Source organism: Chiloscyllium plagiosum, unplaced genomic scaffold (genome assembly GCF_037043375.1).
Source record: "Chiloscyllium plagiosum isolate Xiang-an unplaced genomic scaffold, Cpla_swu_hap1 HiC_scaffold_1, whole genome shotgun sequence".
NCBI classification, from domain to species: Eukaryota; Metazoa; Chordata; class Chondrichthyes; order Orectolobiformes; family Hemiscylliidae; genus Chiloscyllium; species Chiloscyllium plagiosum.
In genome coordinates, this window is record NW_028270139.1 from 131,198,764 (window position 1) to 131,221,896 (window position 23,133).

General features: G+C 42.9%; 1 pseudogene; it reads right to left on the bottom strand.

Annotated features, from left to right (window-relative positions):
- Nucleotides 1–13,620: 13,620 nt before the first annotated feature.
- Nucleotides 13,621–13,711, bottom strand: LOC148152217 (small nucleolar RNA U3; annotated as a pseudogene).
- Nucleotides 13,712–23,133: the final 9,422 nt, after the last annotated feature.

The following is a 23,133-nucleotide window of genomic DNA, read 5'->3' on the forward strand; positions in this document are numbered from 1 at the left end:
TCAGGCTTCAGTTTCATCTCCAGACTCTTCCTTTTGTGCAGCATGTGTTCTGTCCAAATATCTCTCCATTTCCAGCTCAATATGCTTTTCTTCATTGACGGCACCTCATAAGCTTATATGTGGTTTAGACTGACGTCTGCAAAGGCATAACTAACCCAGAGTGTGGTGGATGCCAGGACATTGACTAAATTTAAGGAGGAGATAGACAAATTTTTAATTAGTAATGCGTTGAAGGATTATGGGGAACAGGCACAACAGTGGAGTGATGCTGAGAAGAGATCCACCGCAATCCTATTGAATGGTTGAGCAGTCTCTTGGGGCTGAATTAACTATTCCTGCTACTAGTTCTTGTGTTTTTAAAACATCAAGCATAAGTGCCACACTTTACAAAATGTGAACTAACCCTTTGGTGTGTATTCCTGTTCCCTGGACAAGCCTGAAGAGTTTTGTTCCAGGAGAAAGGTTCAGATTTCCACTACCTGTTACGGGAAGGGGTGCTTTCTGACACCATCACTAAGTAGCCCAGTTCTAAGTTTTAAGAGTATGTCCTGTTGTTCTGGATTGGCCAAGCAGAGGAAATACTTTCATCTACCTTAACAGATTGTTTAGTTGTCTTAAACAGCTCATTATATCACTCCTCAATTATAGATACTTGAGGAAATGCAAGACAAAGTATTGGCATATTTCCACTCCACCTGAAGCACTGAAACAAGGAGATGGACTTTGATTTACATCATGACCGAACAATGTAGAACTCCCTCAACAGTGTCTAACTGTTTTTATGTTTTAACTCTCCAAGCCTTGGCATCATCAGAGTGTTCCGGTATAGAAATTGGATTATTGTGACTTCATAGCCAAAGTTGTCCCATTGTTTAAGAAGGGTAGCAAGGATAATTCTGGAAATTACAGATCTGTGAGTCTCACTTCAGTGGTAGGGAAATTATTGGAAAAGATTCTCAAGGACAAGATCTATATGCATTTCGAAGCAAATGGACATATCAGCCATCAGATAGACAGCCTGGTTTTGTATGGCGGAGGTCATGCCTCACTAACTTGTTCAAGTTTTTTGAAGAGGTGACGAAGATGATTGATGAGAGAAAAGCTGATGGTGGACTTCAGTAAATATTTTGACAAAGTCCCTCATGACAGACTGGTACAAAAGATGAAGTTACATGGTACCAAGGGTGAGCTTGCACGAGGGACGTAGAACTGGCCTACAATAGACAATAGACAATAGACAATAGTTGCAGGAGTAGGCCATTCAGTCCTTCAAGCCTGCACCGCCATTCAATATAATCATGGCTGATCATTCCTAATCAGTATCCTGTTCCTGCCTTATCTCCATAACCCTTGATTCCACTATCTTTGAGAGCTCTATCCAACTCTTTCTTAAATGAATCCAGAGACTGGGCCTCCACTGCCCTCTGGGGCAGAGCATTCCACACAGCCACCACTCTCTGGGTGAAGACGTTTCTCCTCATCTCTGTCCTAAATGGTCTACCCCGTATTTTTAAGCTGTGTCCTCTGGTTCGGCACTCACCCATCAGCGGAAACATGTTTCCTACTGCCAGAGTGTCCAATCCTTTCACAATCTTATAAGTCTCAATCAGATCCCCTCTCAGTCTTCGAAACTCAAAGGTATACAAGACCAGTCGCTTCAGTCTTTCAGTGTAAGGTAATCCTGCCATTCCAGGAATTGACCTCGTGAATCCAAGCTGCACTCCCTCAATAGCCAGAATGTCTTTTCTCAAATTTGGAGACCAGAATTGCACACAGTACTCCAGGTGTGGTCTCACCAGGGCCCTGTACGGCTGCAGAAGCACCTCTTTGCTTCTATACTCAATTCTTCTTGTTATGAAGGCCAGCATGCTATTAGCCTTCTTCACTACCTGCTGTACCTGCATGCTTGCCTTCATTGACTGGTGTACAAGAACACCCAGATCTCTCTGTACTGCCCCTTTACATAAATTGATTCCATTGAGGTAGTAGTCTGCCTTCCTGTTCTTGCCACCAAAGTGGATAACCATACATTTATCCACATTAAACTGCATCTGCCATGCATCTGCCCACTCACTTAACTTGTCCAGGTCACCCTGTAATCTCCTAACATCCTCATCATATTTCACCCTGCCACCCAGCTTAGTATCATCAGCAAATTTGCTAATGTTATTGCTGATACCATCTTCTATATCATTAACATATATTGTAAAAAGCTGCGGTGCCAGCACGGATCCCTGCGGAACCCCACTGGTCACTGCCTGCCATTCTAAAATGGAGCCATTTATCACTACCCTTTGTTTCCTATTAGCCAACCAATTTTCAATCCAATCTAGTACTTTGCCCCCAATACCATGCGCCCTAATTTTACTCACTAACCTCCTGTGTGGGACTTTATCAAAAGCTTTCTGAAAGTCCAGGTACACTACATCTACTGGATTTCCCTCATCCATCTTCAGAGTTACATACTCAAAAAATTCCAGAAGATTAGTCAAGCATGATTTCTCCTTCCTAAATCCATGCTGACTCTGTCCTATCCTGTTACTACTATCCAGATGTGCAGTAATTTCATCTTTTATAATAGACTCCAGCATCTTTCCCACCACTGAGGTCAGACTAACTGGTCTATAATTTCCTGCTTTCTCTCGCCCACCTTTCTTAAAAAGTAGTATAACATTAGCCACCCTTCAATCCTCAGGAACCGACCCCGAATCTATTGAACTCTGGAAAATAATCACCAACGCATCCACGATTTCCCGAACCACCTCCTTCAGTACCCTGGGATGCAGACCATCAGGCCCTGGAGACTTATCAACCTTCAGACCTAACAGTCTCTCCAACACCAAATCCTGGCAAATATAAATTCCCTTCAGTTCAGGTCCTTCAGCCACTGTTACCTCAGGGAGATTGCTTGTGTCTTCCCCAGTGAACACAGATCTGAAGTACCCATTTAATTCCTCTGCCATTTCTTTGTTCCTAGTAATATATTCCCCTGTTTCTGTCTTCAAGGACCCAATTTTTGTCCTAACCATTTTTTTGCCTTGCCAATACCTAAAAAAGCTTTTACTATCCTCCTTACACATAGGAGACAGGTGGAAGGATGCTTTTCGAAATGTACGGTGATGTTCCACAGGGCCAGCTGCTGTTTGTGATCAACATAAATGATTTGGAGAAATACGTAGCTGGTCTAATTTGCAAGCTTACAGATGAATCAAAGATTGGTGGAGTTGCAGATAGTTGCAGATATAAATCACTTGGGGGCATGGGCACAAAAATTGCAGATGGAGTTTAATCCGGAGAAATTTAAGTTGATGCATTTTGGAAGGTCAAGTACAGGTGGAAATTGTACAGTGAATAGCAGAACCCTTAGGAGTATTGATACACAGAGGGATCTGGGCATGCAGGTCCACAGATCACTGAAGGGGCCAGATATGTAAGGTAGTAAAAGAGGCTTATGGTATGCTTGTCTTCATTGGAAGGGGCATTGAGTATAAGGATAGACATGTTATGCTGCAGCTTTATAGAACTTTAGTTAGGCCACACTTAGAATATTGCATACATTACACTACCAGGAAGATTTGGATGCTTTGGAGAGGGTACAGAAAGGGTTCATCAGGATGTTGCCTACTATGGGGGATTTTAGCAATGAAGAAAGGTTGTTTTCACTGAAATGCAGGATGTTGAGGGGCGACTGAATAGAAGTGTTTAAGATTGTGAATGTCCTGGATAGAATGGAAAGTATGAGGCTTTTTCGCAGGGTGCAGGCATTGATTACTAGGGGACCCAAGCTCAAGGTGCAAGGGGGGGGGGATGTTTAAAAGAGATATGTGAGGTAAAGTTTTCACACAAAAGGTGGTGAGTGCCTGGAACATTTTGCCAGAGGAGGTGGTGGAAGCAAACACAATAACATCATTTAAGAAATATCTGGATGAAGACACGGATAGGAAGGGAATAGAGAGATATGGAACCTGTAAGTGAAGACCATTTTAGTATGGAAGGGCAAAACATGGTGGCACAGACTTGGAGGACCAAAAGGCCTGTTCCTGTGCTGTATTGTTCTTCGGTCTTTGTTCTCTGCTTTGTTTTTCTTATCTAGACTCATGCAAATATCTAAACACTGGAAACCTGTGCCACAGAAATAACCTTTTGGAAGCTTCTCACATTTCATTTTTAATTCATTCACAGGTTGTGGGATGTAGGTCAGCATTCATTGCCCAGGGATTAGTTAAGAGTCAACCACATTCTGTGGGTCTGGAGTCACATATAAGAACAGCGGTTTCCTTCTGAAAAGGGCATAAGCGAACTAGATGTTTTTTTCTGACAATCATCAATGACTTCACAGTCACCATCAGCCTCCTATTGAATTCAAATTCTGCCATCTACCGTGGCAGAAGTCAAACCAGCGTCCTCAGAACATTACCTGGGTCACTGGATTAATAATCTAAAATATTACCACTGCGCCATCACCTCTCATTTTACATTATAAGAAAAACACTGAATTTATGGGGAAAGAAATTCAATTCAGTTCTGAGCATTGTCCTTAACAAGGAGGTTATCTCTGAATTCTGGATTTTTTTCTTCTTCTGTATATTAATGAAAGAGAGAGCTTCAGAGTTCTCAGCCTATTAAAAGAGGGAGAAATATCCTGGGAAGAAGACGAACAATAATTACAACGCTTAATCTATTTTATAAAATAAATTGTGACATTGAGAATCATAAATATCTTCGAGCTCATTTACAACATCTTTTATTTTTCTTATGATTTCTGATAATTTTTAAATCATGGAATTGAAAGTACCATGATTTACATATCCATCATTTTTGGATTAATATGTAAATTATGTCAAAGCTACTCAGCAATTTTTATGAGGCAGTACTAAAACCATGGAATACTACAGAAATTCAATGGGTCTGCCAGCCTTGTGGTGTTTCTTCAAAACATCGAGGTCATATTGGACTCAAACGTTAGCTCTGTTTCGTCCTCTATAGATACTTCCAGACCTGATGAAGGGCTTTTGCCCAAAACATTGATGTTCCTGCTCCTCAGATGCTGCCTGACTGTTGTGCTTTACCAGCACCACTCTAATCAAGACCAGTTGAGTTTCTCAAGAACTTTGATTGTTTTCATTTTCTTCATTTTATGGGGCAGTTGCCAATTTAAATATCATATTGTCTTCTGGTGGGAGGTTTATCTGCTAGTATAATGGATTCCTTGCGTCAAAGTGGCCCTGCGAGGACCTGCGAAAGACTCTTCACCAATGTCCCAGGGTGCGCACACACACACCACCAGTCCACTTAATGCTCGCTTCTGTACTTAATTCTGCATCAAAAATATTGTCATTTACTCTGTGTACTTAGAGACACTCAGCCAGCTCATGAATTGGACCAGGCTGATTCTCCAGCCTGTGTGCTGTTCTCTTCATGGTCACTCATCATGTTACATCAGTCTTCATCATGTTACATCAGAACCCTTCATCATGTTACATCAGTCCTGCCTTACTATTTAGCAAGGACACAAAGCTCGAAAGCTTGTTATGGTTGTCAGCAGACATCAGTCAAGTCAAAAATGATAGCCTTCACTCAGGAAGTCACAGCAAAATAAGGCAATGGTAGCCTCTGCTGTCAGTCTGGAGTCTTGGATGTGGTCTAATATCCAGTCACAATGGCTAGAGACAGGGCGTTATCCATCCAAGGGGAGAGGAGCCAAATATTGGATCTCCCCACCACCTGTCTTGACTGATTTTGCCTTTTTGGGGGCTGTTTTCCTCCTGGAATCAGAGAGAGTCTGGAGGTGAAAATGGATGGTACAGCAATTTAGTTTGGTGCAGGTTGCGAGGTGTCACGAATGAGTGAGTGAGCAACGCAGAGGGCAGATAGGGTTAGCCATGTCGAGGAATGGGATGGGTGAAGCCAAGTGGAGAAGATGTTATAGCCAATAGTGAGAGTGGTAGCGCATGAGCCTTGGTGGGAGGTATGCACAGCAGCAGAGATAGAATGAGTGTGAAGTATTGGAGAGAAAACGATAGCCACTTATGTTGGCCGAATGGAGAAGGTCATTGACCTTCTTCCTACTTTGTTGTACATTCAGCCAGATGGCTGAGTTTGAGCTGATCTGAGTGTCGTGGTCAGGTTTTGTGGCCTCCTCTTGTGCCAATTATGACAGAAGATCAAGTTCCACATCAGCACCACTGATATGGTGCCTGCTGATCTTTCAGCTGAGTGGTGAGTTGTTCTTGAAATAGCACATGGCAAGAAAGGGCTAGAATTGGAAATGAGGTCACCAGAGGGGCAGAATGGTAGTTAATGAGGCGAGTTTGGTAGGATGCAGGAAGAGACCTCATTTGGCCTTTGTGGCTCCCACTTAGTCAAAAATATAAAGTGTAGTCGTTCATGTCTGAAATCTTGCTGATTAATCTTGACGATTATTTTCTGAAAGTCAACCTTGCTGCCCAGAAGCATTCACTGGAACCTGTGCTATGGTTGATGAATTTTCATCTGTTTTCATAAGACCGGCACTTTATAGTCTGTTTTCATCTCTGATTCTACAAAATAATCCAAAGAACATTAACCAAACATTTGTATCATTTTAGCCTATCATATGATTTGGATCATAAAACACATTCATTTGCCCCTTCAAGCTGCAATTGCACATGATTATAGCTAACATAATTACATAGTAATTAGAATTTGCTAATTTATGAAGACTTTGACTGACCAGAATTACTCATTAAGACTTGCCACTATTCATTCATGTGATTTAGAAAGCCCATAGCATACAGTGTTTTCCCAGGTTTAATAACAAAGCTGATTATACTAACAACTGTTCCCCATATAATATGATAATAGCATGGGGAGTTCCTGGAAATTATGATTTGACCCAACCAATAACATTTATAAACTGGCACCAAATGATGTTTACTGCTCTTTAGAATTAGGTAAAAATCACACAACACCAGGTTATAGTCCAACAGATTTACCTGAAGGTACAAGCTTTCAGAGCGCTGCTCCTTTGTCAGGTAGCTAGTGGGGCAGGATCATAGGGCACGGAATTTATAGTAAAAGATCAAAGTGTCATACAACTGATGCAATGTATTGAACAAACCTTGATTGCTGTTAAGTCTTTAATCATTTAGAATGGGGTTGCAGATTTTGATTGATTAATATGTAAATCCCAGAACTTCTTTCAAGTCATAGTCCTGAGACAACTAAGGTTTTATCAGTATATTAAAAAATGACATCTCAGCCTCAGACAATGCATTAAAGGTGTGAGGTTAGAGTCTTTCTGTATCTCACCCTTGGGTCAGGCTGGCTCTATTTCCAAAGTAGAAATTTATAAAATGTCACATGGACTGACTGTCTTCAGATTGTGTGCTTTTTAAACAAAATAGAATGTACCTGCAAATGCAAATTCACCCCATAGACATATCCGTGTGCGCGTGCAACAGAGAGAGAGAGAGAGAGAGTGTGTGTGTGCTCAGTATGTGCAGCTGTGACGGAGTATATGCCTTTGAAAAGGTATTCACATGAGTGTGAATGTGTGTGTGTGTATGAGAGACAGCGTGTGTGAGATTCAGCCTCAGATCTTTAGGTAACCATCCTTTAAAGCAGGTTTTGTGATACGGAACAACGCAGAATTGCCAAGCAAAGGCTGATAGCCAAGTTCGCTACCCATGACCGCACGCACACACATACACACACACACACACCCTCTGTCAGGCATATAGTCCGTCACACTCACGCACGCACTCTATCAAGCCCGCAAGAAAGATAATACTTTCAAATAGACCTGTTGGACTATAATCTGTTGTTGTGTGATTTTTAACTTTGTCCACCCCAGTCTAACACCGGCACCTCCACATCATGGCTTTTTAGAATGTTTTCCTTCTTCTCAAAGTCCATCTTAAGCAGGCAAAGACATCTCAAAATCCCATGCAGGAGTTTTGTCCTTGAGACGATTTTGTTCGCTAATTGGATTTCTGTTCTGGATGTCGGTGGGGGTAATAGTTCCACAGAGAAGTGCAGCAACAGCCAAGCCCTTGTTTTCATGGGAGGCTCAGCTGTATAGGAAAGAAGGAGGATGAGTGGAAGAGCATCATAGAGAGGGGATCTTTTTATTAGAGACAACAAAACATATTTCTGTGCTTATAGATGACAGTAGGATGGCATGTTGCCTCATTGGTGCAAGCGTCAAAGATGTCCCAGAGTAGAACAGGGCATCCCTTTGTGGTTGGATGGTCTGCCAGAGGTCATGGTCCATGTTGTCACACATAAAATAGCTAGGAAGCGAAACTCCGTAGAAAATTAGCAAGTGGGATCTCTAAAGTAATAAGCCCCAGATTACTCCCAATATTACCTGGAAGTGAATCCAAAAATAAGAGGATAAACATAGAAACATAAAAAAAGGTTAAAAATCACACAACACCAGGTTATAGTCCAACAGGTTGGACTATAACCTGGTGTTGTGTGATTTTTAACTTTGTACACCCCAGTCCAACACCGGCATCTCCAAATCATAAAAAATAGGAACAGAGTAGACTATTCAACTCTTCAAATATAATCATGGTTGATAATTCAATTCAGTACTCCCTGTTACTGCTTTCTCTCCATGTCCTTTGATGCCTTTAACCCTAAGAACTATATCTTACTTCTTCTTGCAAACATTCAATGTTTTGGCCACAATCATTTTCTATAGCAAAAGGTTCCACAGCTCACCACTGTCTGGATGAAGACATTTCTCCTCATCTCAGTCTTAAATGGCCTATCCCATATCCATTAAAGGTAACCCTGGTTCTGGGATCCTTAGACATTGGGAACATCCTTCCTGCATTTACCCTGTCAACACTTATTAGGATTTAAACAGATGGAAGTATTGTTGGAAAGATGGTGCAGTGCTTTTTATTCCTGAACACTGGGAGTAGTTCTGGGGAAGATAGGATTTGAACAATACAGCTTCATTTGAACAAAGGCAAGACTGAGTTATTTGTAGAGTGTTTTGCTTTTGCTGATAGCGAGGGTTTCAACAAATCAGCAGGGGCATGGAAACCAGGAGAGAAAACCAGGGACGAGTATCTATCAGTGTTAGAAATGCAGGTGTCTTTAAGTATCCAGATCTTATTCTGAGCAAGTAATGCTCATTATATCCAGGGCTCTTGTGGCCCAGTGGTAACGTCTCCCTATCTCTGAATATAGACAGCAACAAATAAATAAAGGAGCTGCGTTCTGACCCTTCATTGGGGAGGCAATGGCCTAATGGTATTATCACTAGACTATTAATCTAGAGACCCAGGTAATGCTCCGAGGACCTGGGTTTAACCTCTGCCACAGCAGGCAGTTACATTTGAATTCAATAAGAATCTGGAATTAAGAATATCTTAATGACCATGAATCCATTGTTGCTTGTTAGGGAAGACCCATCTGGTTCACTAATGTCCTTTAGGGAAGGAAACTGCCATCCTTACTTTGTCTGCCCTACATGTGAATCCAGACGCACAGCAATGTGATTGACTCTTAACTGCCCTTTGGGCAATTAGAGATGGGCAATAAATGCTGGCCTAACCAGTGATGCCCTCATCCCATGAATTTATAAAAAAAAGCCCCATTTTAGTTGAATCTTATTCCTCTCTTTCTACTCCCAGATATATTTGTTGTTATTTAACTGCCATGGTGGGGAGTGCTTGATAATTGTTCTTCCAACTAGTAACACTATGATCTGCTGATGTTTTTGTCAAGAAAAGAGCTGGGTTCTGACAATGTGGCTCCTGTGGCATTATGGTACTGTCTCTAACTCTGAGCCAGAAGACCTGGATTCGAGTTCCATGTGTTCCAACGAAATATCGTAGGACATCTGATCCTAGTGGGAGGAAAAAGGGAACTGGGTTCTCAGGGAGTTGGTGTCATAGTGGTAATGTCACCGGGCTAGTAATCCAGAACTCCAGGCTAATATCCCGGTGATATGGGTTGAATTTCACACATGGCAGATAGTGCAATTTGAATTCAACAGAAAACAAATTTGGGTAGGGGTGATATAGTGGTGTTATCACTGGGTTGTCAATTCAAGGTCCAGCTAATGCTCAGGTTCAAATCCAACCATGTTAGCTGCTGGAACGTTTTTAAAGTGCCCTCACTTGTGGTCATGGTGATGTCCCTCCCAATTTCAAGTTCCATCTGTACCATCTCCGCAATAGCTATCAAGTCATAATCATTTATGACTACTTGTGCTGTCAACTCATTGATCCTTTTACAAATACTGTTTGCACTAAATAAAGAATTTGACCTTTTATCATTATTACTTATTCAGGTTTCAATCTCAGCAGTACTCTTTGCTTATTTTTTTTGCCCCTTCCAGTCACACTTTGATTATCATTTGCCACTTCACTATCCTGCACCTTTGCTCCCCTGTTTCTTTTTCATTCTTAAAACATCCCTTCAATCAAACCACCATTCCTACCTACCTACCTACACCTAGTCATACAAATCGCCAGAGCACCGGTCTCTGTGTGATTCAAATGAAACCCATCTCAGCAGAACAGTTCTCTTTCCCCAGTATTGGCATGACTGTTCCGTGAACTGGAACTCATCTCTGCTACAATGCAGCACGGTGGTTCAGTGGTTAGCACTGCCGCCTCACAGCGCCAGCGACCTTGGTTCGATTCCACCCTTGTGTGATTGTCCGTGTGGAGTTGGCACATTCTCCCTGTGTCTATGTGGGTTTCCTCCAGTGGGCAGCACAGTGGCATGGTGGTTAGCACTGCTGCCTCACAGCGCCAGAGACCCGGATTCAATTCCCACCTCAGGCGACTCTCTGTGTGGAGTTTGCACATTCTCCCCGTGTCTGCGTGGGTTTCCTCCGGGTGCTCCGGTTTCCTCCCGCAATCCAAAAATGTGCAGCTTCAGTTAATTAGCCAGGCTAAATTGCCCGTAATGTTAGGTGTAGGGGAATGGGTCTGGGTGGGTTGCGCTTCGGTGGGTCAGTGTGGACTTGTTGGGCCGAAGGGCCTGTTTCCACACTGTAAGTAATCTAATCTTTGAGCCATGTGTTTATCTCTCTAATCTTATTTCTTCTATGTCAAATTGCATGTCGCGCAGATACTAATCTTGAGATTAACACCTTTGTGGTTCTGCTTTTTAATATAGCCCCGAGCCACTTATAATCCCTCTTTCCTCAACTTACCTATGTCATTGGTTCCTGATTATGCCACAATTAGGGGTTTGCATGTTGGCTCAGTAGTTAGCACTTCTGCCTCACAGGGTATGGGACCCAGGTTCGATTCCAGTCTCGGCACCTGTCTGTTTGGAGTTCTACATTCTGCCCATGTCTGTGTGGGTTCATCCAGGTGCTCCGATTTCCTTCCACAGTCCAAAGATGTGCAGTCTAGGTGGATTAGACATGGGAAATGCAGGGTTACAGGGATAGGGTAGGGGGTCGGTCTGGATGGGATGCTGTTCAGAGGATCGGTGCAGACCCCCAAATGGCCTGCTTCCACAGTGTTGGGATCCTACGAAGTACTGAAGATTGTTTCATTAACTCCAAGTTTCTCTCCAACCCAGAGGTGATGTCCTGAGTCTTGCCATCAAGTTGGGCAACTCAACATTCATGACATTCTGTTCTTGGATGTACATGCACTCTCACTGACTCCCTAATCTCTCCTCAGCACATTCCAACAAAAATCTCTCAATGTGTTTGGTGTCTCCCTGAATGAACATCATCTATTTTCTAGGTAAAAACAAGGACTGCAGATGCTGGAAACCAGAGTCTAGATTAGAATGGTGCTGGAAAAGCACAGCAGGTCAGGCAGCATCTGAGGAGCAGGAAAATCGACGTTTCGGGCAAAAACCCTTCATCAGTCACCTCAAAGCACTAGTGATGAACCAACAGTCATGCCTTCACAATACTCTCCAACTGCCTTGGCAAGAAAGGCCGATCAACAATAATGTCTTCACCTGCCCCATATTGTGGTGCTTACTCGCATTGCGAGGTGGGACATGTCTTTATATGCCTGACTCCAAACTCTTGAAGTTTTCCAGCATCACTCTAATCTATCATCTATTTTGGTCAGTCACAAGCCAGAGTTTCCAGAACTGGGTGGGAATGTTTGACATCTTCAGGAAAATTTTGAATAGACTTCAGAAGAGTTTCCACCATATCATTGTAACTGTCCTGGCGCAAGTAGGGAAATTGCTTCAGGAGTTTGGAGTCAGGCACATATCCCACCTCGCAATGCTGGTTTTAAGTGAGTAAGCACCACAATATGGGGCAGGTGAAGACATTATTGTTGATCGGCCTTTCTTGCCAAGGGAGTTGGAGAGTATTGTGAAGACATGACTGTTGGTTCGTCACCACTGCTTTGAGGTGCCTGCTCTTGGCTATCTTTATAGGTTTGTTCACTGACATAGAGTTGACAGTTATGATGAACGTTATAGAGTCATAGAGTCATAGGGATGTACAGCATGAAAACAGACCCTTTGGTCCAACCCGTCCATGCCGAACAGATATCCCAACCCAATCTAGTCACACCTGCAAGCACCCGGCCCATATCCCTCCAAACCCTTCCTATTCATATACCCATCCAAATGCCTCTTAAATGTTGCGATTGTACCAGCCTCCACCACATCCTCTGGCAGCTCATTCCATACACGTACCACCCTCTGCATGTAAAAGTTGCCCCTTAGGTCTCTTTTATATCTTTCCCCTCTTACCCTAAACCTATGCCTTCTAGTTCTGGACTCCCCGACCCCAGGGAAAAGACTTTGTCTATTTCCCTATCCATGCCCCTCATAATTTTGTAAACCTCTATAAGGTCACCCCTCAGCTTCCGACGCTCCAGGGAAAACAGCCCCAGCCTGTTCAGCCTCTCCCTATAGCTCAAATCCTCCAACACTGGCAACATCCTTGTAAATCTTTTCTGAACCCTTTCAAGTTTCACAACATCTTTCTGATAGGAAGGAGACCAGAATTGCACACAATAGTCCAACAATGGCCTACCAATGTCATGTACAGCTGCAACATGACCTCCCAACTCCTGTACTCAATACTCTGACCAATAAAGGTCATTATCCTATCTACTTGCGACTCCACTTTCAAGGAGCTATGAACCTGCAATCCAAGGTCTCTTTGTTCAGCAACACTCCCGAGGCATGGTCGCACGGTCTAAGGTGCAAGATAAGGTTTCAATCTGTAAGGAGGCATGGGTTCAAATCCCACTGCTGCCATTTCTGCGGGTTCTGGCTGTACTGCAGCATGTTAAATTTCAGTGTTAACCAATGCTGTGTTTAATGGTGGTGCGGGACCACTTTGAAAGGCATCCGAAGTGCGGTTCCACGGGCAGAGCACTTGAACAGCAGGTCTGGGTGCATGCCGAAGAGTTCTCGGAAGTCTAATTTTTGACACTTTGTCAAACCTTTGACAGACTTACCCAACCCTTTCCGTCGGTTCTAAGAGTCAGTCAGAGGCCTGTGCGGAGGTCTCTTGACACTTTTGGAGGGCGGGCAACCCTCACGTTGACTTCGGCCGTCTCTTGACAGGCATTTGTTTAAAAAAGAAAGTTAATTAGCTTTATTTAACTTCAAATCCTTCTCAAGAATAAGGAAAAATGTTAGTGTCAAACTGCCAGTGCCAAATGAATGTCCTGATACAGCTAGGGAAGGATGTACTTGGCACATTTTTTAACCAGGCTCTGGGAAAAACTATAGAAATGATCCCTAAGAGTATAGTCTGTGCTCTTCCAGCACCACTAATCCAGAATCTGGTTTCCAGCATCGGCAGTCATTGTGTTTACCACATTTTTTAACCAGCCTACTTTCTATGCTCCAATGTAAGAATTTTAAAATTGCTTTAACATTACATACATGAGTATTTAACCACTTTACAGTCAACAAAATTAACTAAATGTGAACTTTTTTGAGGTTACTGAACAATAGTCGTGTGACTGTTTGGTTTGTGACTTTTCCCTTAGTAAGTTCCATGCTCAGACAATACTGCATTCTTTACTCTGCAGTAATCGACCTCCTTTGACAATGGTCATGGTGAGTGGGAGGATTAGACAGCGTTGTGCTATGTAACATTCATTGATTTACAGCAAATGGAAAAGCGAAATTCCATTTTATAGTAGACATAATAGAGATGTTTTCAAGTTCAAATGTGCATATGAAATTGATTGATTGTCTAGTTAAATATTCAGTGATTTTGATTTTCTTGCCTTTTTTAAAGCCCAGGATACAAAGGAAGATGTTAGAAAAGATGTTCCAGATTGCTTCTAAAATCCAGCAGCTAGTTCATCAATCGATCAATCAATTTCTCTCTCCACAAATGGTGTCAGACCTGAGGTTATCCAGCACTTTCTGTTTTTATTCCATCTAATGGATGTCAGAGCAGCATAGCCTGACTTATCTTGGAGTGACAATTTGTGGAGTCTCAGAAGTAAATATGCACCAATATTTCTTCCTTTCATGAGAGAATTTGGAAGCAAGTAAAAATAACACAGGAACTCCTGTTTATAATTACAAACTACAGTATTCCAAGGATAACGTGCTACATGCAAAAGTATGTAGTCCACACTAGAGATTTAATATGCAATAGATACTTCTTGATATCTGAGCACCATTCCTTGCCAATCTCTTTTAGTTAAGTTTAATTCAGTTTCGTTGCTGTGATTTATGACATGGATTCGGTTTCTGCTTTCTTTATTTTTCAAAAGTGTGAGATGCAAGAGTAAACTTGTTGAGTATGGGACTTTCATTCAGGTAAAATGATCCTATTAAAATAATTTTCTTGAATTAGAGTCTGCCCAATGTCTCTTCATACCAAACTGACTCCTTATGCTCTGAAATATCCTGTTCATGAACTATTTTCTTTGATTTACTAATGATAAATAAAGTGGTTTGACCAGTATTACTTACCTCCAGCTATAATCATAATAACAGCTTTGCAAAGTTTGGAAGGGTCATTCACACAAAGAACTTTTCATTCAATTGTTGAATAAAACTGGTCGTGTTAAAGGATCAATGTACTGCCTCAGATTTATGTCCTCTATCAGTTTTACTTTTTTTTAATGTCATCTATCATAGAGCTGGTTCAGACATTTTTTTTTGTTTTCATTCTCAACCCAGAACAAAGCTTGACCTCGCATTCTTTTCATTTCCATTCTCCTCCTATTCCCTCTAGTGCTATGGATGGATAGGACTCTAATCTCAAAGCATGATCCATGTCAATTCATTTTTTTTCTTGTTGAATTCCTTTTTTGCACTGTTATACAGTCATATAGATGTATAGCACGGAAACAGATCTGTTGGTCCAACTCATCCATGCCAACCACATATCCTAACCTAACCCACTCCCATTTGACAGCACTTGGCCCATAAAGGGAGAAAGTGGGTACTGTAGATGCTGGAGATTAGAGTCAAGATTAGAGTAGTGCTGGAAAAGCATAGCAGGTCAACCAGCATCTGAGGAGCAGGAAAATCGATGTTTTGGGCAAAAGTCCTTCATCAGGAATGGTGATTCCTGATGAAGGGCTTTTGCCCGAAATGTTGATTTTCCTGCTCCTCGGATGCTGCCTGGCTTGCTGTACTTTTCCTGCACTACTCTAATCTTGATTCTCTATCTCTCTAAACCCTTCCTATTTGTGTACCCATCGAGATGCATTTTAAATGTTGTAATTGTACCAACCTCCACCACTTCCTCTGGCAACTCATTCCATACACGCATGCGTGAAAAAGTTACCCCATAAGTCCCATTTAAATTTTTCCTTTCTCACCCTAAACCTATGTCCTCTAGTTCTGGACTAACTCACGTCATGTCCTAACACCCGTTGCAAAAGTAAAAAGCTGCAGGCACTGAAAACCAGAAAATGTTGGAAATACTCAGAATCAGTGGAGGGAGAAACAGAATTCGTGTTTCAGGACTGTAGCCCGCCAACTATTACCTATGTTAACTGGATCATAGACCAATCCCCTGACCCAGCAAGGCTATGGTTTTGTAATTTTCATCTTTATGTTCAAATCTCTTAACTGCCTCAACCATCTGTAATTCCTGATCCTCCCACAGCCCAAAAACACGACACCCTTCCTCCAAATCTCAATTTACATTTTTCAATCTTCTTAAAGTTTCTTTTTAAAACAAAGCTTATTCTAATATGTGCTTGTGGGATTTATATACGTCATTGTAAAACACTTTGGCATATTTTACCAAGTAAAAGGCACTAAACTAATTAAGATTCTTCTTGCATTCATAAATTATGTATATGGATGCTAAATCTCTTCTCTAAAATAGTTTCAAGCTTCTCACCATTAAGAAAAATTCCAATTTGACTCTCTTGCACCAAAGCAGATAATCTTGGAATTTCACATTGCTGAGCCTCCTTTAAATACCGTCAGACGCAACTCCAGCTTGAACCCGACTGCGATGCTAATAGGCCCATAGTGGGAGTTAAGGAAGCTTGGCCACAAGCCATGGTCAGTGATCCATGGGAACTGCCCTTCTAGTCAGGAGAACATTGGAGGGGAAAGATGGCCACAACAGGAGGAACCCAGAGGATCTAAGTTCCAAGATGGTTGCGGAGTAGGACTCCTTAGCTTGTCTGCTCGGTCGGTTTCTTCGAGTTTCATTTCTCTCTTCATTCTATTTCCTTCTTTCTTCTTACCTGCCATCCTTGGATCTAGAATGAAGTCATCACAGCCTCCCAGTCTCTGCACAGATTCCCGCCCTCAGCACAGACTCCCGGCCTCATCACAGTCTCCCAGCCTCAGCGCAGGATAGGTCAGAGTCAGCATGGATTTATGAAGGGGAAATCATGCTTGACTAATCTTCAGGAATTTTTTGAGGATGTAACTCTAAAGATGGATGAGGGAGATCCAGTAGATGTAGTGTATCTGGACTTTCAGAAAGCTTTTGATAAAGTCGCCCATAGGAGGTTAGTCAGCAAAATTAGGGCACATGGTATTGGGGGCAAAGTACTAACTTGGATTGAAAGTTGGTTGGCTGATAGGAAACAAAGAGTAGTGATAAATGGCTCCATTTTGGAATGGCAGGCGGTGACCAGTGGGGTACCGCAGGGATCAGTGCTGGGACTGCAGCTTTTTATAATATATGTTAATGATATAGAAGATGTTATTAGCAACAATATTAGCAAATTTGCTGATGATACTAAGCTGAGTGGCAGGGTGAAATGTGATGAGGATGTTAGGAGATTACAGGGTGACCTGGACAGGTTAGGTGAGTGGACAGATGCATGGCAGATGCAGTTTAATGTGGATAAATGTATGGTTATTCACTTTGGTGGCAAGAACAGGAAGGCAGATTACTACCTCAATGGAATCAATTTAGGTAAAGGGGTAGTACAGAGAGATCTGGGTGTTCTTGTACACCAGTCAATGAAGGTAGGCATGCAGGTACAGCAGGTAGTGAAGAAGGCTAATAGCATGCTGGCCTTCATAACAAGAGGGATTGAGTATAGAAGCAAAGAGGTTCTTCTGCAGCTGTACAGGGCCCTGGTGAGACCACACCTGGAGTACTGTGTGCAGTTCTGGTCTCCAAATTTGAGGAAAGACATTCTGGCTATTGAGGGAGTGCAGCGTAGGTTCACGAGGTCAATTCCTGGAATGGCGGGACTACCTTACACTGAAAGACTGGAGCGACTGGGCTTGTATACCCTTGAGTTTAGAAGACTGAGAGGGGATCTGAATGAGACATATAAGATTATTAAAGGATTGGACACTCTGGAGGCAGGAAACATGTTTCCGCTGATGGGTGAGTGCCGCACCAGAGGACACAGCTTAAAAATATGGGGTAGACCATTTAGGACAGAGATGAGGAGAAACTTCTTCACCCAGAGAGTGGTGGCTGTGTGGAATGCTCTGCCCCAGAGGGCAGTGGAGGCCCAGTCTCTGGATTCATTTAAGAAAGAGTTGGATTGAGCTCTCAAGGATTGTGGAATCAAGTGTTATGGAGATAAGGCTGGAACAGGATACTGATTAAGGATGATCAGCCATGATCATATTGAATGGTGGTGCAGGCTCGAAGGGCAGAATGGCCTACTCCTGCACCTATTGTCTATTATCTATTATCTATTGACTCCCGGCCTCAGCACAGACTCCCGGCCTCAGCACAGACTCCCGCCCTCAACACAGACTCCCAGCCTCATTACAGACTCCCGGCCTCAGCATAGACTTCTGTCTTCAGCACAGACTCCCGGCCTCAGCGCATATTCCCAGCCTCAGGGCATACTCCCAGCCTCAGCACAGACTCCCGGCCTCAGCGCAGACTCCCGGCCTCAGCGCAGACTCCCGGCCTCAGCGCAGATTCCCAGCCTCAGCGGAAACTCCTGGCTTCAGCAGAGACTCCTGGCCTCAGTGGCAGACTCCCAGCCTCAGCACGGATTCCCGGCCACAGCACAGACTCCTGTCTTCAGCATGGGCTCCTGGCCTCAGCACGGACTCCTGCCCTCAGTGCAGACTTCTGGCCTTGGTCCGCACTCCCTGCCTCAGCACAGAATCCTGCCCCCAGAGTGCTCTCCCTGCTTCAATGCAGACTCCTGGCCTCAGTGCAGACTCCCGGCTCACGCACAGATTGTCAACCACAGAGTAGACTCTTGGCTTCGAGAGCCTGGAGGTGAGGCCCGTGGTGGTCTGGAGGGATGGGGCCGGTGTGGACTGGGTTGGAGGGACTATTATTCTGAACTCTGTATTTCTTTATTTTTCTAATTTATTCCCAAGGTTTTATACTTCTGTACCTAAGATGGTGCGAAAGTCTATAATGCTGGACTTGTTATTTCTTTATTTTGCTCATTTTTTTCTTAAAAATTTGTTCTTAAGAATCTGTACCTAGGTCGCTTTGTACCTAAGATGGGGACGTAAGTGGCGACTTGTAAACTTTCCACTGTACTCATGTGAGTACATGTGACAATAAAGCTAATTCAAATTTTATTCTAATTCTGTGCTTCCTGCCTCCTAAGAATACTTTTTGAAAGAAAGAGATCCTTCCGTTTTAGCCTTCCTCTGAGCCTACTGTTGCTTTGCTTCCAGTGAAACACAAAACATGACTGCTTATAGTCAGATCTTTTTGATCTCAATAGATCCCCCAGTCAATATCAAAAAGACCATTAACTTGCTGCATGTGAGGCCTACATTTCCAAAGGAAATGCCACATATTGCAAGGCCAATGCAGATTAGTTGGGCAGGCAACTACAAGGATGTTAACAGCATTCATGCACTATTCCCATCTAAGGCAAAGGTTAAAATCAATAAATTAGTGTGAATTATCCACTCATTCATTATGTTTTACAATTTTCTTGAGGTAAGTTGTATTTTTACCCTATAGGTATCAGCTGTCACAAAAACCTATATTTATAGAGCACCTTTAACATAATAAAACATGCCAAGGTGTTTCACAGAAAGATTACAAACAAAACGTGACACTAAGAATCATAAGGGGATCTTAGACTGGATGATCAAATGTTTGTTAAAGATTGGCTTGTGAAAGGAGAGTGAAGTAGAGCATGGAGAAGGAGTAGGGAGGGAATTCCTGAGCTTAAACCTGAGGAAGTTGGAGGCAGCTACCAATGGTAGAGAGAATCAAAGTAGAGATGCTCACAGTCCAGAATTAGGTTTCATGTGGAGGAGCCGATGTTGGACTGGGGTATACAAAGTTAATAATCACACAACACCAGGTTATAGTCCAACAGGTTTAATTGGAAGCACTAACGTTTGAAGCACTGCTTCTTCATCAGGTGGTTGTGAAGCAGGACCATAAGACACAGATATTATAGCAAACGATTACAGTGTCATGTAGCTGAAATGATATATTGAACAAACCTAGTTTGTTATTAATGGATTAGTGGTGCTGGAAGAGCACAGCAGTTCAGGCAGCATCCAAGGATCTTCGAAATCGATGTTTCGGGCAAAAGCCCAATTTGTTATGAAGTCTTTCATCTTTTAGAATGGGTTGCAGGTTTTGGTTCATTAATATGTAAATCCCAGAAATTCCTTTAAGTCACATTCTCAAGATAACTCAATATTTTATAAAGAAAGGTGACATCTCACCTCAGACAATGCATTAAAGTTGTGAGGTTTAGAGTCTGTCTGTATCCCAATCTTGAATCAGACTGGTTCTGTTTCCGAAGTGGAATTTACAAAAATATTACATGGATTGACTGCCTGCAGATTGTTCATTTTTTGAGCAAAGTAGCATTTATCTGCAAATATAAATCTGCAAATACAAATTCACCCTATAAACTTATATGTGTGTGCAGGAGAGAGAGAGAGAAAGGGTGATATGTGCATGTGAGTGTGTGTGTGAGAGAGAGTGTGTGTTTGCGTGTGTGCGAGCTTGGTAAAGTGTGTGTGCAAATGTGATGGGGTATAAGCCTGTGAGGGGGTGCATACATGGGTATGAGTGTGGGGGCTGTTCTTGTGTGTGTATGAGAGAGAGCTGAAAATGTGTTGCTGGAAAGGCGCAGCAGGTCAGGCAGCATCCAAGGAGCAGGAGAATCGACGTTTCGGACATGAGGCCTTTTTCAGAAATCGTGAAGAAGGCCTAATGCCCGAAACGTCGATTCTCCTGCTCCTTGGATGCTGCCTGACTTGCTGCGCTTTTCCAGCAACACATTTTCAGCTCTGATCTCCAGCATCTGCAGTCCTCACTTTCTCCTGTGTATGAGAGAGAGCTTGTGTATGAGAGGATGTCTGCGTGAGTGTGTGAGTGTGTAAGAGAATGTGTGTGTGTGTATGTGTCATGCATTGGGTCACTTGTAGTGTGACATGAACCCAAGGTCCTAGTTGAGGCAATTCTCATGGGTACCGAACTTGGTTATCAGCCTCTACTCAGCCACTCTTTGTTGTTGTTTCTCCCAAAGTCTGGCTGTTGCCGTGATGCTGTCATTATGGGAGACGCTGGCGGAGAGTGCTGACAGTCAATCCATGCAATATTTCTTAAATTTCACTGTGGAAATAGAACCAGTCTGACTTTACAGACTGGTATGAGCTGAGTTATCACCTTTTTATTTTATAAAACCTGAAGTTATCTTGAGAATGTGACTTAAAAGAAGTTTACATATTAATGAACCGAAACCTGCAACCCATTCTAAAAGACGAAAGCCTTAATCACAATCTAGGTTTAGAGTCATAGAGTCATAGAGATGTACAGCATGGAAACAGACCCTTCGGTCCAACCCGTCCATGCCGACCAGATATCCCAACCCAATCTAGTTCCACCTGCCAGCACCCGGCCCGTTTCCCTCCAAACCCTTCCTATTCATCATATACCCATCCAGATGCCTTTTAAATGTTGCAATTGTACCAGCCTCCATCACTTCCTCTGGCAGCTCATTCCATACACATACCACTCTCTGCATGTAAAAGTTGCCCCGAGGTCTCTTTTATATCTTTCCCCTCTCATGCTAAACCTCTAGTTCTGGACTCCCCCATCCCAGGGAAAAGAATTTGTTGATTTATCCTATCCATGCCCCTCATGATTTTATAAACTTCTATAAGGTCACCCCTCAGCCTCCGACCCTCCGGGGAAAATAGCTCCAGCCTGTTCAGCCTCTCCCTATAGCTCAAATCCTCCAAACATGGCAACATCCTTGTAAATCTTTTCTGAACCCTTTCAAGTTTCACAACATCTTTCTGATAGGAAGAATGACCAGAATTGCACGCAATATTCCAAAAGTGGCCTAACCAATGTCCTGTACAGCCGCAACATGACCACCCAACTCCAGTACGCAATACTCTGACCAATAAAGGAAAGCATACCAAATGCCTTCTTCACTATCCTATCTACCTGCGACTCCACTTTCAAGGAACTATGAACCTGCACTCCAAGGTCTCTTTGTTCAGCAACACTCCCTAGGACCTTACTATTAAGTGTATAAGTCCTGCAAAGATTTGCTTTCCCAAAGTGCAGCACCTTGCATTTATCTGTATTAAACGCCATCTGCCACTTCTCAGCCCATTGGCCCATCTGATCAAGATTTTGTTGTAACCTGAGTTAACCTTCTTCGCTGTCCACTATGCCTCCAATTTTGGCATCATCTGCAAACTTGCTAACTACACCTCATGCTCACATCCAAATCATTTATATAAATGACAAAACGTAGTGGACCCAGCACTGATTCTTGTGGCACTCCACTGGTCACAGGCCTCTACTCTGAAATACAACCCTCCACCACCACCCTGTTTGTTCAATATATGTGGAAAAATATGGATTTCAAAAGCTTCCTCATTTCCCCTCCCCCCACATTATCCCAATCCCAAGCCTACAATTCAGCACCTCCGCCTGGACTTGTCCATCACTCCCCCCCGACCTATCACCTTCTCCCTCACCTTCATCCACCTATCGCTTTCTGACCTACCTTCCCCCAAACCCCACTCCTTCCCATTTACCTCTCAGCCCCGGGCAACAAGCCGCATTCGTGATGAAGGGCTTATGCCTGAAACGTCGATTTTCCTGCTCCTCAAATGCTCCTGACCTGCTGTCCTTTTCCAGCACCAAACTCTCGACTCTGATCTCCAGCATTTGTAGTCCTCACTTTCTCTTGTTCAATATATCATTTCAGGTGCATGACGCTGCAGTATTTTGCTATAAATTCTGTGTCTTATGGTCCTGCTTCACATCCACCTGATGAAAGTGCAGTGCTCTGAAAGCTAATGCTTCCAACTAAACCTTAAAATTAGGTTAGTATAGATCTCTAGGAGAATTGTGGGGCTGAAGGAGATTACAAAAATAAGGAGGTGGATGGTCATGACAGAATTTGAAAATAAAAATAAGGTTTTAAATTCAAGATGTTTCTTGACCTGGAGACAACAACCTACTGAGGACAGGGCAGAAAGATGAACAGGACTTGGTGTAAATTAAGACACAAGCGACAATATTTTACATGTGTTTAAGTTAACAGAACATAGAACATGGGATCAATCATGAGTCTGTTGGAGTAGTTGCTTAGTGGTAACAAGGGCAGAAATGTGGATTGCAGCCTCAGATGAGCCGAGATGGGGTGAAGCAGGGAACCTCACAGCGATGGATATAGTCTTAGCAATAGCAAGAATGAATAGAAGCCCATTTTGAGATCAAATGTGCAACCAAGGCTGTGAACAGACTAGTTTAGACTCAGGTTGTTACCATGCAGAGGAATGGAGTTAGTCGCT